Below are 10,889 nucleotides of genomic sequence, written 5' to 3'. Positions count from 1 at the left end.
AGCCAGGGATGGACCAAAATTCATATGGAGGAAGGAGTGGTTCATTTGATGCCCTTAGTCTTGTAATTTTTTAGGATAATGGGAAATGGATTGAAACCCAGAAAGCCCGGACTCCCTGCAGGATGTGGCTTCCTCTGCAGGCAGCACGTTAAAGGCCCTCCTGCATTTTCTCCGTGTGATTTGATGATGCGCATAGAATCACTTATCATCGCGTGAGCTGCGCTGTCTTATTAGAGAAGAGGACTGCAGGCTCCAAATTCGGCTTATCCTGACAGGCTTTAATTAGGGCTTCAGAACCTGGGCCTGGGCTTCTGCTGTGAGGTGGGATGGGACTCCGTGAGCCTTTAACCCCTCCCTCCCCTTACACCATCAAAAAAATACCAAAAAAAAAAAAAGGAAAAACCCTGTATCTTCCCTGGAAAATAGAAATGTTGCCACCAACAGGCTGGGACTCCGAGAACTTTCTGCAGATTGGCGGCACGGAGGGCTCTACAACCTAACGAAACAGGATCCCCGCCAGGCGTCCCCCTGAACCCTGGGAATACTGCGTTTACTTTGGAGTCTACATTCATCCCGCAATGTTTCTCCAAGCTGAGCCCGAGGACCACTGCAGCATAGTCATCTGATTAGAATTGCGACTAATTTCAGGACTTCTGCACTGAATGCGGGCATCCTGGCCGCGTGGGGCAGGGGGTGTCCCAGGAATCAGCATTTTCCATACGCTCCCAGGCATTCTCTGCACACACAGGAAGCCTAAGGAACACGAGGGCACAGATTTTCTTACCCCGGGCGGATGTAAAACGTGGGGCGTGGAACCCCCGTATTTGGAGAACGCAGGCTGCCCAAGGCCAGCAGTTGGAGCTTCTCTGTTTCACTGACCAGAGCACTGTGGTGACTTAAAACACTTCTGGGCTTCTCCACGATCTCGTGTCTCTCTTGCTGAGGTTCTTGGACCACCAGCATTTGACAGGGGCGTGTGTAGCTGAGATCCCTTTGACTGGGGTTTACCAGACCAGCCCTGTTGATTCTCAAAACCTCTGGACCGGGTTGCAGGCAGTGGGGAGCTGCATGTGCCAGGCCCCGCCCTGGGCCTGGTGTTTCTCAGCTGTGAAGCGGGACTTGTACAAATATTCCTGGAGGTAAAGGTTTAATTAGAACGGCCTCGGTTGTTGGCGTCAATAAGCAAAAACCCATGTTTTCCAAAAGGGGTTATGCATTTCACCAGGCCCTTCTCTGCCCCAGTTCCCTGCAAACTTAAAGTTTGGGCTTAAAGTGGGAGGCAATGTCCTACTTGACAAAGAAGGGTCTTCTCCGTGGGTCGGGGCAGGTCAGAGTCGAGGTCATCAGGCCCAGATTTACAACCCACAGGTGAAGAGGGGCCGTGAGAAGGAGACCTGGTTGGCCCGAGTCTGGAACCAGAGGTCAGGCCTTCGACCCAGGGCAGTGGGGGCAAGTCAGGGTCAAAGTCAGACCCCTGGCTGGTACCAGGGACACTGAGGGGGAAGCGGGAAGCTGTGTGAGGGGCAAGGCTGCCGGCGACCTGTGCTAGTCAGACTCCTGGGCCACGAGGAAAAACCAACTTGAGCCGGCTGAAAAAAAGCTACATTTTTATTAGGATATAGGGATGTCCCACGGACCCCAAGGGTAGGATGCCTCCAGGTCTTGTGGGGAGGTGAGAACCAAGAACAGGAAGGCTCTCCTTGCTGTCTCTTCTGTCTGCCTCTGTGTCTGTCTGTCTCTGTGTGTCTCTGCCCGTATCTCTGCATGTCTCTATGTTTCTGTCTGTCTCTGTCTGTTTCTGTCTCTGTGTGTCTGCATCTGTGTCTGTCTGTCTGATTCTGTGTCTGTCTGTCTGCCTGTGTCTCTCTATCTCTGTCTATGTCTGTCTCTGTGTGTCTCTACCTGTCTGTCTCCGTCTCTGTCTGTCTGCCTCTGTGTCTGTCTGTCTATCTCTGTCCGTGTCTGTCTCTGTGTGTCTCTACCTGTCTCTCTCTGCTCCCGTCTCTGTCTGTCTGTCTCTGTCTCTGTCTGTCTATCCCTGTCCGTCTCTGTGTGTCTCTCCCTGTCTATCTGTCTCTCTCTGTTCCTGTCTCTGTGTCTGTCTGCCCCTGTCTGTGTCTGTCTCTCTGCCTGTCCGTCCGTCTGTCTTCCCTCCCCAGCCCCTCTGAGGCTCTCTCGGCTTCTCTGGCCCGCACAGCACGATGTGCTCCTCCTGTGTGGCTGGCTGCTGCCCCTGATGCACTTGGACGAGGGGTGACTCTGAAGTAGGGGGTTCTGAGAGCTGGCACCACCCCCCCAGGTATCTACCGCCAAGATAGGCTAGGGAGGGACCCAAGGACATGAGAAGATAAAGCAGCATAGCCCATTAGCCCCTGCTCCCATGAGGAATATTTTCTACTGAAACCCAGGGAGAGGCTAGGTGCCATGTCATGGGGGAGGGGTCCAGCTTCTGCTCTGATGCCCAACAGGACACTTTATCCCACCCAACAAAGAGCTTTAATGTGCTGTTTCTTCCCCGCAGCCTGAAGGGGGTGGTTTATCCCACAGAGCGGGTGCAACACCAACCCAGCGAAGGTAAACACGACAAGTTGGTGGGTGGGAGACAGGTGCAGTGTTTCCCAAACAGTGGGTCCCTCATCACGATTCACAGGTGCGTCTGATTCCTTCCAGCCTTCAGGGTGGCTGGGGGCCGAGGGCTGCAGGAGGGTACCCAGGTCCCCTGTCCCCACCCCGGGTTTGCAGGACTGACACATTAGGGGCATTTTAGATAAGCTCCATGACCTGGAAACCACTGGGAAGCCCCACTTCCGCTGGAGAACAGGCACGGCAGCGCCATCGGGTCTGGGAACGTAGGGAACCTGGCCAGCAGGTGAGGGGCCCTCACGGGAGAGGCACCGCAGTCCTGAGAAATGCCTGATCCAAGCTCGGAGCCGAGGGTTCTTGGAGCAAGGGCTGGTGCACAGACCATAAGCCCCCTGGGAGCAGCCAGGGACCCTGAGGGTCCCAGGGCTGCTGGACGATATGAGCTCACTATCTCATGGGCAGAAGAGGTCTCCAGGCCAGAACTTTCCCACGCTGGCCCTGGGCAAGCCTGACTCTCAGACCCAGTGGGCGCTGGTGTTCGATAGGGAAACTTGCCGTCCGCCCTCTACAGTTTGCTTTAGGGAAGCATGTAAGTTCTCAGGATGTCCACAATTATTACAGAGAAGACTCATCCATCAGTCTCAAAGAGGAACTGCAGCATCAGCAACATTTGGGAACTTGTTACCAATGCAGATTCTCGGGTCCTGCTGGACTTGCTGATGCAGACACCCTGGGGTGCCTGGTCCCCTCCCCAGGGGATCTGGATGCGTGGTGGAGCCTGAACACCACGGAGGGAGGCTGCAAGGCTCCTTCTCTCTCCCGCCAGTCCTGCTCCTCCCATGCTCAGCCAGCCGCCAAGTTCTGCTGTGTCCCATCCTCTTGCCCCAGGCTCCAGGCCACCCTTCCACCAGCATGCTTGGTACCTCATTCCTGGTGCCACCTCCCTGGGCTGGTCAACTGTCCTCACTGAAGCTGGGCAGGTCCTCTGGAAAGGAAGGTCTCTCACTGCCCAAGGGGGAGTCAGCAGAAGAGAAGCAGGAAGAAAACACCTCACCACATGTCCCCCCAGTAGATCCCTCCTACACGTGCTCTGAAGATTTGTTCCTCAGTGAATTCTGGGGGAAGTCCACAGTTTTTTTTCCCATACATGGGGCAATCCCAGGTATTAAAAGTGGTCCAGGGGGAATTCCCTGGTGGTCCAGTGGTTAGGACTTCAAGCTTTCACTGCTGAGGGCCTGGGTTCAATCCCAAGCCGTGTGGTGAGGCCAAGAAAAAAACAATTAAGAGTTGTCCAGTCACTTACCCTTCCGAGAGAGACTCATTTTGATCACTTAAAAAGATCCCATGAGGCGTCAAGTCAAAACTTTGAAATAAATCCAATTGAAAACTTCTTCCCTCTCTCCAGCCTCCAGCCTCAGGCTTCCTGAGCCAGAGAGAGGAAGTGTCAGGGTCGGGCCTGCGCTCCTGCGGCCTGGGTGGGTGATAGGACCTCCCCATGGGAGGGAAGGGCTGTCTGGGCAGGGATTTGGTTCTCCCTGTCTGGCTCACAGCCTTTGACAATTCTCAGAGGCGGGCTCTACACTCAGGTTTGAGATCAAGTCACAGGCGTTCTTTGCTGAGACCCTCAGGATAGACTCAGTGTGCCCTCCAGGGCCTAGGACACTGACCCTACCTGACCCCTCAGGCCATGTCCTTCTCCTGGCCCTGCCCCTGTCATAGCGAAACCCAACTCCTTCAGGCCCTCTTTCCCTCACCTGTTACCCTCTCACTTGCTGTTCCCGATGGCTGGAACGCTGCCTGCATGCATTTTACTCATCTCCTCTTTCCCTCGCCTGTTACCCTCTCACTTGCTGTCCCCGATGGCTGGAACGCTGCCTGCATGCATTCTACTCACCTTCTGGGTGAGACAGCCCATCCCTTCCTGAGGAACCAGCCCACCGGGGCGAGTGGCCTCCTGTGTGCTCCTGCGGCACCCATGCAATTACAGCTGCTGTCTCTCCTACAGAACTGGAGGATGTTTGCAGAACCCTGCCAGACACATCATCACGATAGGAACCTAAAAAATAGCTGTGGCTTGAATGAGTGAATGAGTGCCGAGATGCTGCAACCTTGAGCCACAAGCAGCCGTGCAGACCTCTGAGCTGATAGGCCTGTGTCTAGCTTGGTCGGCTGCCTTACAAGAGGACCTGCAGTCCTGACGGCCAGGGTTTGTGGGTGCACGTATTTGTCTTCCCAAAAGTTAGTGGGTTCTTTGGAAAAGGTTCATGTCGTGTTTGTCTTAGCAGAGGCAGCCCTTAGGCTAGGGTCCTGGGGTCTCTAAGTTTTCGCTGAAAGAATGAATGGGTGAATGGATGGTGGATGGATGGAGGGGCAGATGATGGAAGGGTAGAAGGATGGTTGGAAGGATGAATGAATGGGTGATTAATTAAGTGCAAATAGAAATCTGATCTGGGAACATTCAACCCGTTTTTTGGTGTTTGTTAGAACTCAAGTTCTGCTTTGGGTGGAAGGTCATGTATCTTTAATAGATTATATTTTATGTTGGTTTCTTCTGTATCAACCCTCATTCTAAACATAAAGCTATGCATGATTTTTATTAATCATCCACTTTTTTATTCATTCAACAAATGTTTGTTGAGGGCTGCATCTAATCCTTCTATCATTTAATTGAAGAAGCCGAACATTTACCTTAAGAAAGATTGGCTCTGATTTGATTGTGTGTTAGGCTTTCTCTATGGAATAAAGTTCAGGGTAGGACTCATGGTGCTTTGTGGATCCTCAAAAAAGCACTGCTTTTTGAAAGAGAGTAACTGTCACTCTGATATAACAAATTAGATAAGAGAACAAATTTAATTGTTATTTTACTTTTTAAAAAGTGTAATGTACCTTTCTCCTTTTATATTTTCCAGGTGTGTTGTGAATCTATCTATCCATCCATCTACCTATCTTTCTATCCTCTATCCATCCATCCATCCATCCGACCGCTTGTTCTCCCATTCATATACACAAGTCTTAATCTTTTATATGCTGCATAAAATATTCAAACACATATATAATATTTCTCTATAGGGTACAATATTTAAATGTATAAAATGTATGTATAAAGCATACCGTGTATATACCTTGCATTTTCAAATGTGAATAATGAACATTTACCAGTGAAGCAGTTCTGCTGGTTTTAGACACATCTCTTCTGTCTGAGTGTTTTTACTTTGAGCTCACCTTTAAGTTTTCAGAGGCACATGCATGTGCTCCGGGAGTGTGTGAAGAGTCATCAGACGCCCTGTCAGATTGGATCTGATCCCAGGATGGCAGAAACCCCCTCCTGGCCTGGCAGTGCCTCTGCTGTGACGCGTGATGATGTATGGTCGTGCCATGGCTGGTTATGTCACGGCCGTTGATGACTCTGTATAATTAATTTGATGCCATCTGGTGCAGCAGCGGGTTAGACGTTCAAGAAATAAAAAGTTGTCCATGCCCCACGGAGCACATCTGTTTAATGGCATAATTCAAATTAATTTCCAACAATTCCATAAAAGCTCACAGAACCGTTCTGCATTTCTTCCTGACGTCCCCCCAGATACCATGACACAAGGCTCTGAAGAGCTACCCCTGAGTCTATTCACATAAAGCACATTTAAAATTGTTTTCTTTTTAAAAAATTTTAAAACAACAGAATTGTAGAAAGAGTACACAGAGTTCCTGAATACCCTGCCCCCAACTTCCCCAAATGGCCAGGCCTTACATAATCACACTACAGTGATCAAAACCAGGAACTTACTGTGGATACAACCCTCTGAACTAATATACAAATCTTATTAAAATCTTCCTGATGGTCCCCTTATATCCTCTTTCTGGCCCAGGATTTAGTCGCCATGTTTCTTGGTCACCTCTAATCTGGAATATTTCTTTTCATCTTTCTTTGTCTTTTTTGACCTCAACACTATTTTTAAACGTATTGGCTTATCTTTGTCGTTGTTGCTGTTGTTTGTTTCTTGTAGAGCGTCCTTCAGTTTGGGTTTGTCTACGTTTCCTCAGAATCAGATTAAGATTATGCATTTTGGCAAGAATACCATGAAAGTGCCGTTGTGTCCTTCTCAGTAAATCATGGCAGGGGTATGTGACGAGGATGAGCCCCATGACTGGTGCAGTTAATCTGGACCACTGGGTTAAGGGGCTGCCTCCAGCTTTCTCTACTGTCAAGTTATCATTTTTTTCTTTATGGTTCATAGGTGTCTTGTGGGAAGACAGTTCAAGACTATTCAAAATCCCGTTTCTCATTATCCTTTTGCCCACGAATGTTAGCGCCCACCAGTGATTCGTGTGTAGAACGAATATCACTGTGGTGTTGCAAATGCTGATTCCTTCTACTTCTCTTCCTTCTGCATTTGTTAATTGGAACCCTACTGTAAGGAAGAGCTGTTCCTTCTCCTACTTAATTACTTATTCAATGAGTTCTTCTTTTTCAAATAACGTTTTCAGATAATTATGGTTATTCATCTTTGATACTACACTAAAACCACACAAGGGGTCATTTCTTAAAAGTTACTTGCAATGTGGAAGCTAAAATTTTATCATTAAATATTTTCAGATCTGTTGCTTTAGAATCCATAGGCCTATCTTGTGCATTGGATGAATCTTGGACTAATGCATGATTTTTCAAAGTAATGCATTACTTCACCTAGTTATACAGATCTTCGAGTGTTGACATATTTAATTAAGATGATCAAATAGTAATGTTTGTTAGTATTACCACAGATCCCACTAGAAAAGCTTGTCAGTACTGGGAAGCTATTAAGATTTACTTTCTCTTGGGAGCTTACATCGTATCATTGGCAATAAATACTGTCTGTTGGTTTTCCAAAAGGGAGCGACTCACGTTCACTTTTGAGAAGGTGTATGCCAAACAACTAAGTCTAAATAATCACAGTGTCTCTGTCATTCATTCTAAAGTAAAAATTGGATCCCACAAAAAAGAGGCTAGATTGGCTCACAAAAATTATTTTCCTTGGGACAGAGTACTTTGGAATGTAACGGAAGTACTCTGTGTCTACTTTCCTTTGTACCCTATAAGATATTCTAAAATGTGGGCTCAAGAATGGTGATTTAATAAACCTAATAATTTTTGATACTCCAACTAGGATACTTTTCAATACTCTGCAACCAAAAAGGTAGTGAAGAATACAACAACTACTACTGCTGTTGGGTTTAACAACCTCTATCCCAGCTAAGTTTTCCCTCAACACAAATGTCAACGGAGTGAAAGAGGTAAACAAATGCTTGGTAATGTTATGAAAATAGTTTTGACCTCATGGGTCCCGTGAAAGGGTCTCAGCGACTTCAAGGGTTCCACAGACCACAGTTTGAGAACCATTGTTTTAAGTAAACCGGGGAGATTCTACAAACTGGCCCCTGCATCTGAGCCTCCTTTCACTGCCCAGAATCCCTCTCCCTGGTTTCCTGCTCCATCTCAATTGCTTCTTTATATCAGTATGAACTGACATATTTGCTTTATTCTGGGGGTTATAATTCATTGACATCATTATTTATTTTTTGGCTCAAACGGTTCCAGATTTGGCTACTGGACGTGCCTTCAAGATGGCTACCCTGGTGTTTTGTGTTTCTTTTTGGACAAACTTCCATCATCTTTTCAGCACTCACGTGAAGCCTATATCGACAGATGAATGGATAAAGAAGATGTGGCACATATAGACCACAGAATATTACTCGGCCATAAAAAGAAACGAAATTGAGTTATTTGTAGTGACGTGGATAGACCTAGAGTCTGTCATACAGAGTGAAGTAAGTCAGAAAGAGAAAAACACATATATATGGAATGTAAAAAAAAAAAAAAAAAGGTCATGAAGAACCTAGGGGCAGGATGGGAGTAAAGATGCAGACCTACTAGAGAATGGACTTGAGGACACGGGGAGGGGGAAGGGTAAGCTGGGATGAAGTGAGAGAGTGGCATGGACGTATATACGCTACCAAACGTAAGGTAGATAGCCAGTGGGAAGCAGTCGCATAGCACAGGGGGATCAGCTCGGTGCTCCGTGACCTAGAGGGGTGGGATAGGGAGGGTGGGAGGGAGACACAAGAGGGAGGAGATATGGGGGTATATGTATATGTATAGCTGATTCACTTTGTTATAAAGCAGAAACTAACACACCATTGTAGAGCAATTATACTCCAATACAGATGTTAAAAAAAAAACCCAAAATCTGTGAATAGTGCTGCTATAGGTCCACGATCAATCAGGCTGTGACAATACGGCATTTTTCTTGGACTTTAAACTAAGTTAGCTAAAAGTGTTTCTAAATAGAATATCATTGTGCTTTCTCATTAGGTAATTACTTTTTCATAGCTGAGAAGGTTTTTTATTGTTGCCCCACTTTGAGTGAAATGGATTCTAGACCCAGGGTTGTTTTCATATTATTTGTATTCCCGGGACCTAGTGGAGCATCTTACCCGTGGTGGTACCCCATGCTCGTGTATTGAGGGGAAATAAACCAGGGGATATAGCAGGGCATTGGCACGTGGATGCCCGTGTGTAAGAGGGAGCCCAGGGTGGGGTGGCCGAGAGTGGAGCTCCTGGGGCGCCTCCTCCACCTTCAGCCTGAGGGTCTTATTAAAGGACAGACTCTGATTCAGTGGGCCTGGGTGAGGGCCAACGCTGCATTCGCAGCAAAGTCCCGTGAGACGTGGCTTCTGTTGGTGGAGAATCAGACTTTGAGTGGCAAAGGGTCTGGGTTCAAACCTAACATGTCTACTGCCTGCTAACTAGGCAACCTTGTGTGGGTCATATGACCTTTTTGACCTTAGTTTCATCAACTGTAAAGCGGGAATAACCACGACAGTACCTCCCTCAAAGGCTCTTACAAGAATTGAGAAAGACTGAACATACCAGCATGGAGTGAGAGCTGATCGGTAACTATTGATATGCCTATTTATGAGCAACAATAATCAATCGTTATCTCTGCTATTGTCCGCTTCTCTAAACAGTGGCTTTGATGAGCCCTTTCCCTTCTCCTCCCTTTGGATACTTCTCACGGCCCTGGAATCTGGGGGCTCACAGCTGAGTCCTGGGAAGCAGCTGACCGGCCCTAGGTTCCCGATCCCCGCCAGGTGAGCGTGCGTGAAACCATCGAGTCCTATCATCGGCCTGGATGCCCACAAAACCCAGGGCACAGGCTGCAGAGGCGAGGCAGAGGCCGACCACGCAGCCAGGACCTTGGTGCATGTCGGCGTGGAAGGCAAATGCGCTTGCTGTGTTTGCTTGAGGGACAGGCTGGAGACCCCTGAGGTTGCAAAGCAGCCAGGCTCCCGCTGCTGCTTCCCTGGGCGCGGGAGCTCGGCTATGTGAGGCGGTTCTCTCTGCTGGAGGCTTGCGGGGAAGGAGCGGTCACTGGCTGTCACCTGGCCCAGGAGCTGGGCCCCTTCTCTCTGATGGAGCACGAGCTGCTTACCTGGAAGACCAGGGGAGCCAGAGTACCCGGTTGCTACTTGTTGCTGCTTCTACCTGGCTTTTCCAAAGGTGGTTTACCCCAGGGGAGGATGTGCATTGGGTGGGTGTGTCTCGGACCCTAGGCCCCGCGTGGCGTGATCTTCACACACTTCCCCCTGTGGTCCTCACCGTGCCTCTAGGAGGGAGTAATTACATCACCCGCTTAGCAGAGCGGGGAGTTCTGGCTCTGAGAAGGCGAGGAAAGTGTCTGGAGTCACACCCCCTCGAGAGGCAAAGTCAAGATACACCCAGTTTCACCAGGTGCCCAAAGTCTGCTCTTTCCGCCCCACCCGCTGTCATAGGAAGCAAGTCGCCACACCTGTACCTGTCCTCCAGGTGCTGGGAGACACCCTGAGATACAGCAGGGATTCAGCAGTTAGTGCACGACACCCAGAGACGTTACATGGACATCACTGGTAGAAGATCCATCCTCGGAATGCCCACAGGCACCAACGTGAGCTCAGTGTTTTGGGAAACGTGAACTGCCCCATCCAGGCTGCTTGGCATGTGCTGCCCGAATGTCTGTGGTACTTAATCACCAACACTTGTGCAAAGCAGACACGAGGACTTAGGCACCACTCTCGCTCTCGGGGACATGTGCCTGCGTGGGAGCAGCCCCTCCATCTGATTTGATATGAAATGATTAGAAGCAGGATTTCCCTCACTCTGGGCACAGGTCTTCACTGCCAACATCTCACTGTGCCCATTTACTGAGGGGAGAAAAACACAGAGTGCCCCAAATGCTGGACCCAAGATCCATGTGGGGGGCACATGGCCTGAATTAGTGCTGCCTCAACTACAG

The sequence above is a fragment of the Aethalodelphis obliquidens genome, unplaced genomic scaffold (genome assembly GCF_003676395.1).
Source record: "Aethalodelphis obliquidens isolate GAN/ISIS:26980383/991018 unplaced genomic scaffold, ASM367639v1 scaffold2, whole genome shotgun sequence".
In the NCBI taxonomy this organism is placed as follows: Eukaryota; Metazoa; Chordata; class Mammalia; order Artiodactyla; family Delphinidae; genus Aethalodelphis; species Aethalodelphis obliquidens.
Note: the sequence above shows the minus strand (reverse complement) of the source record.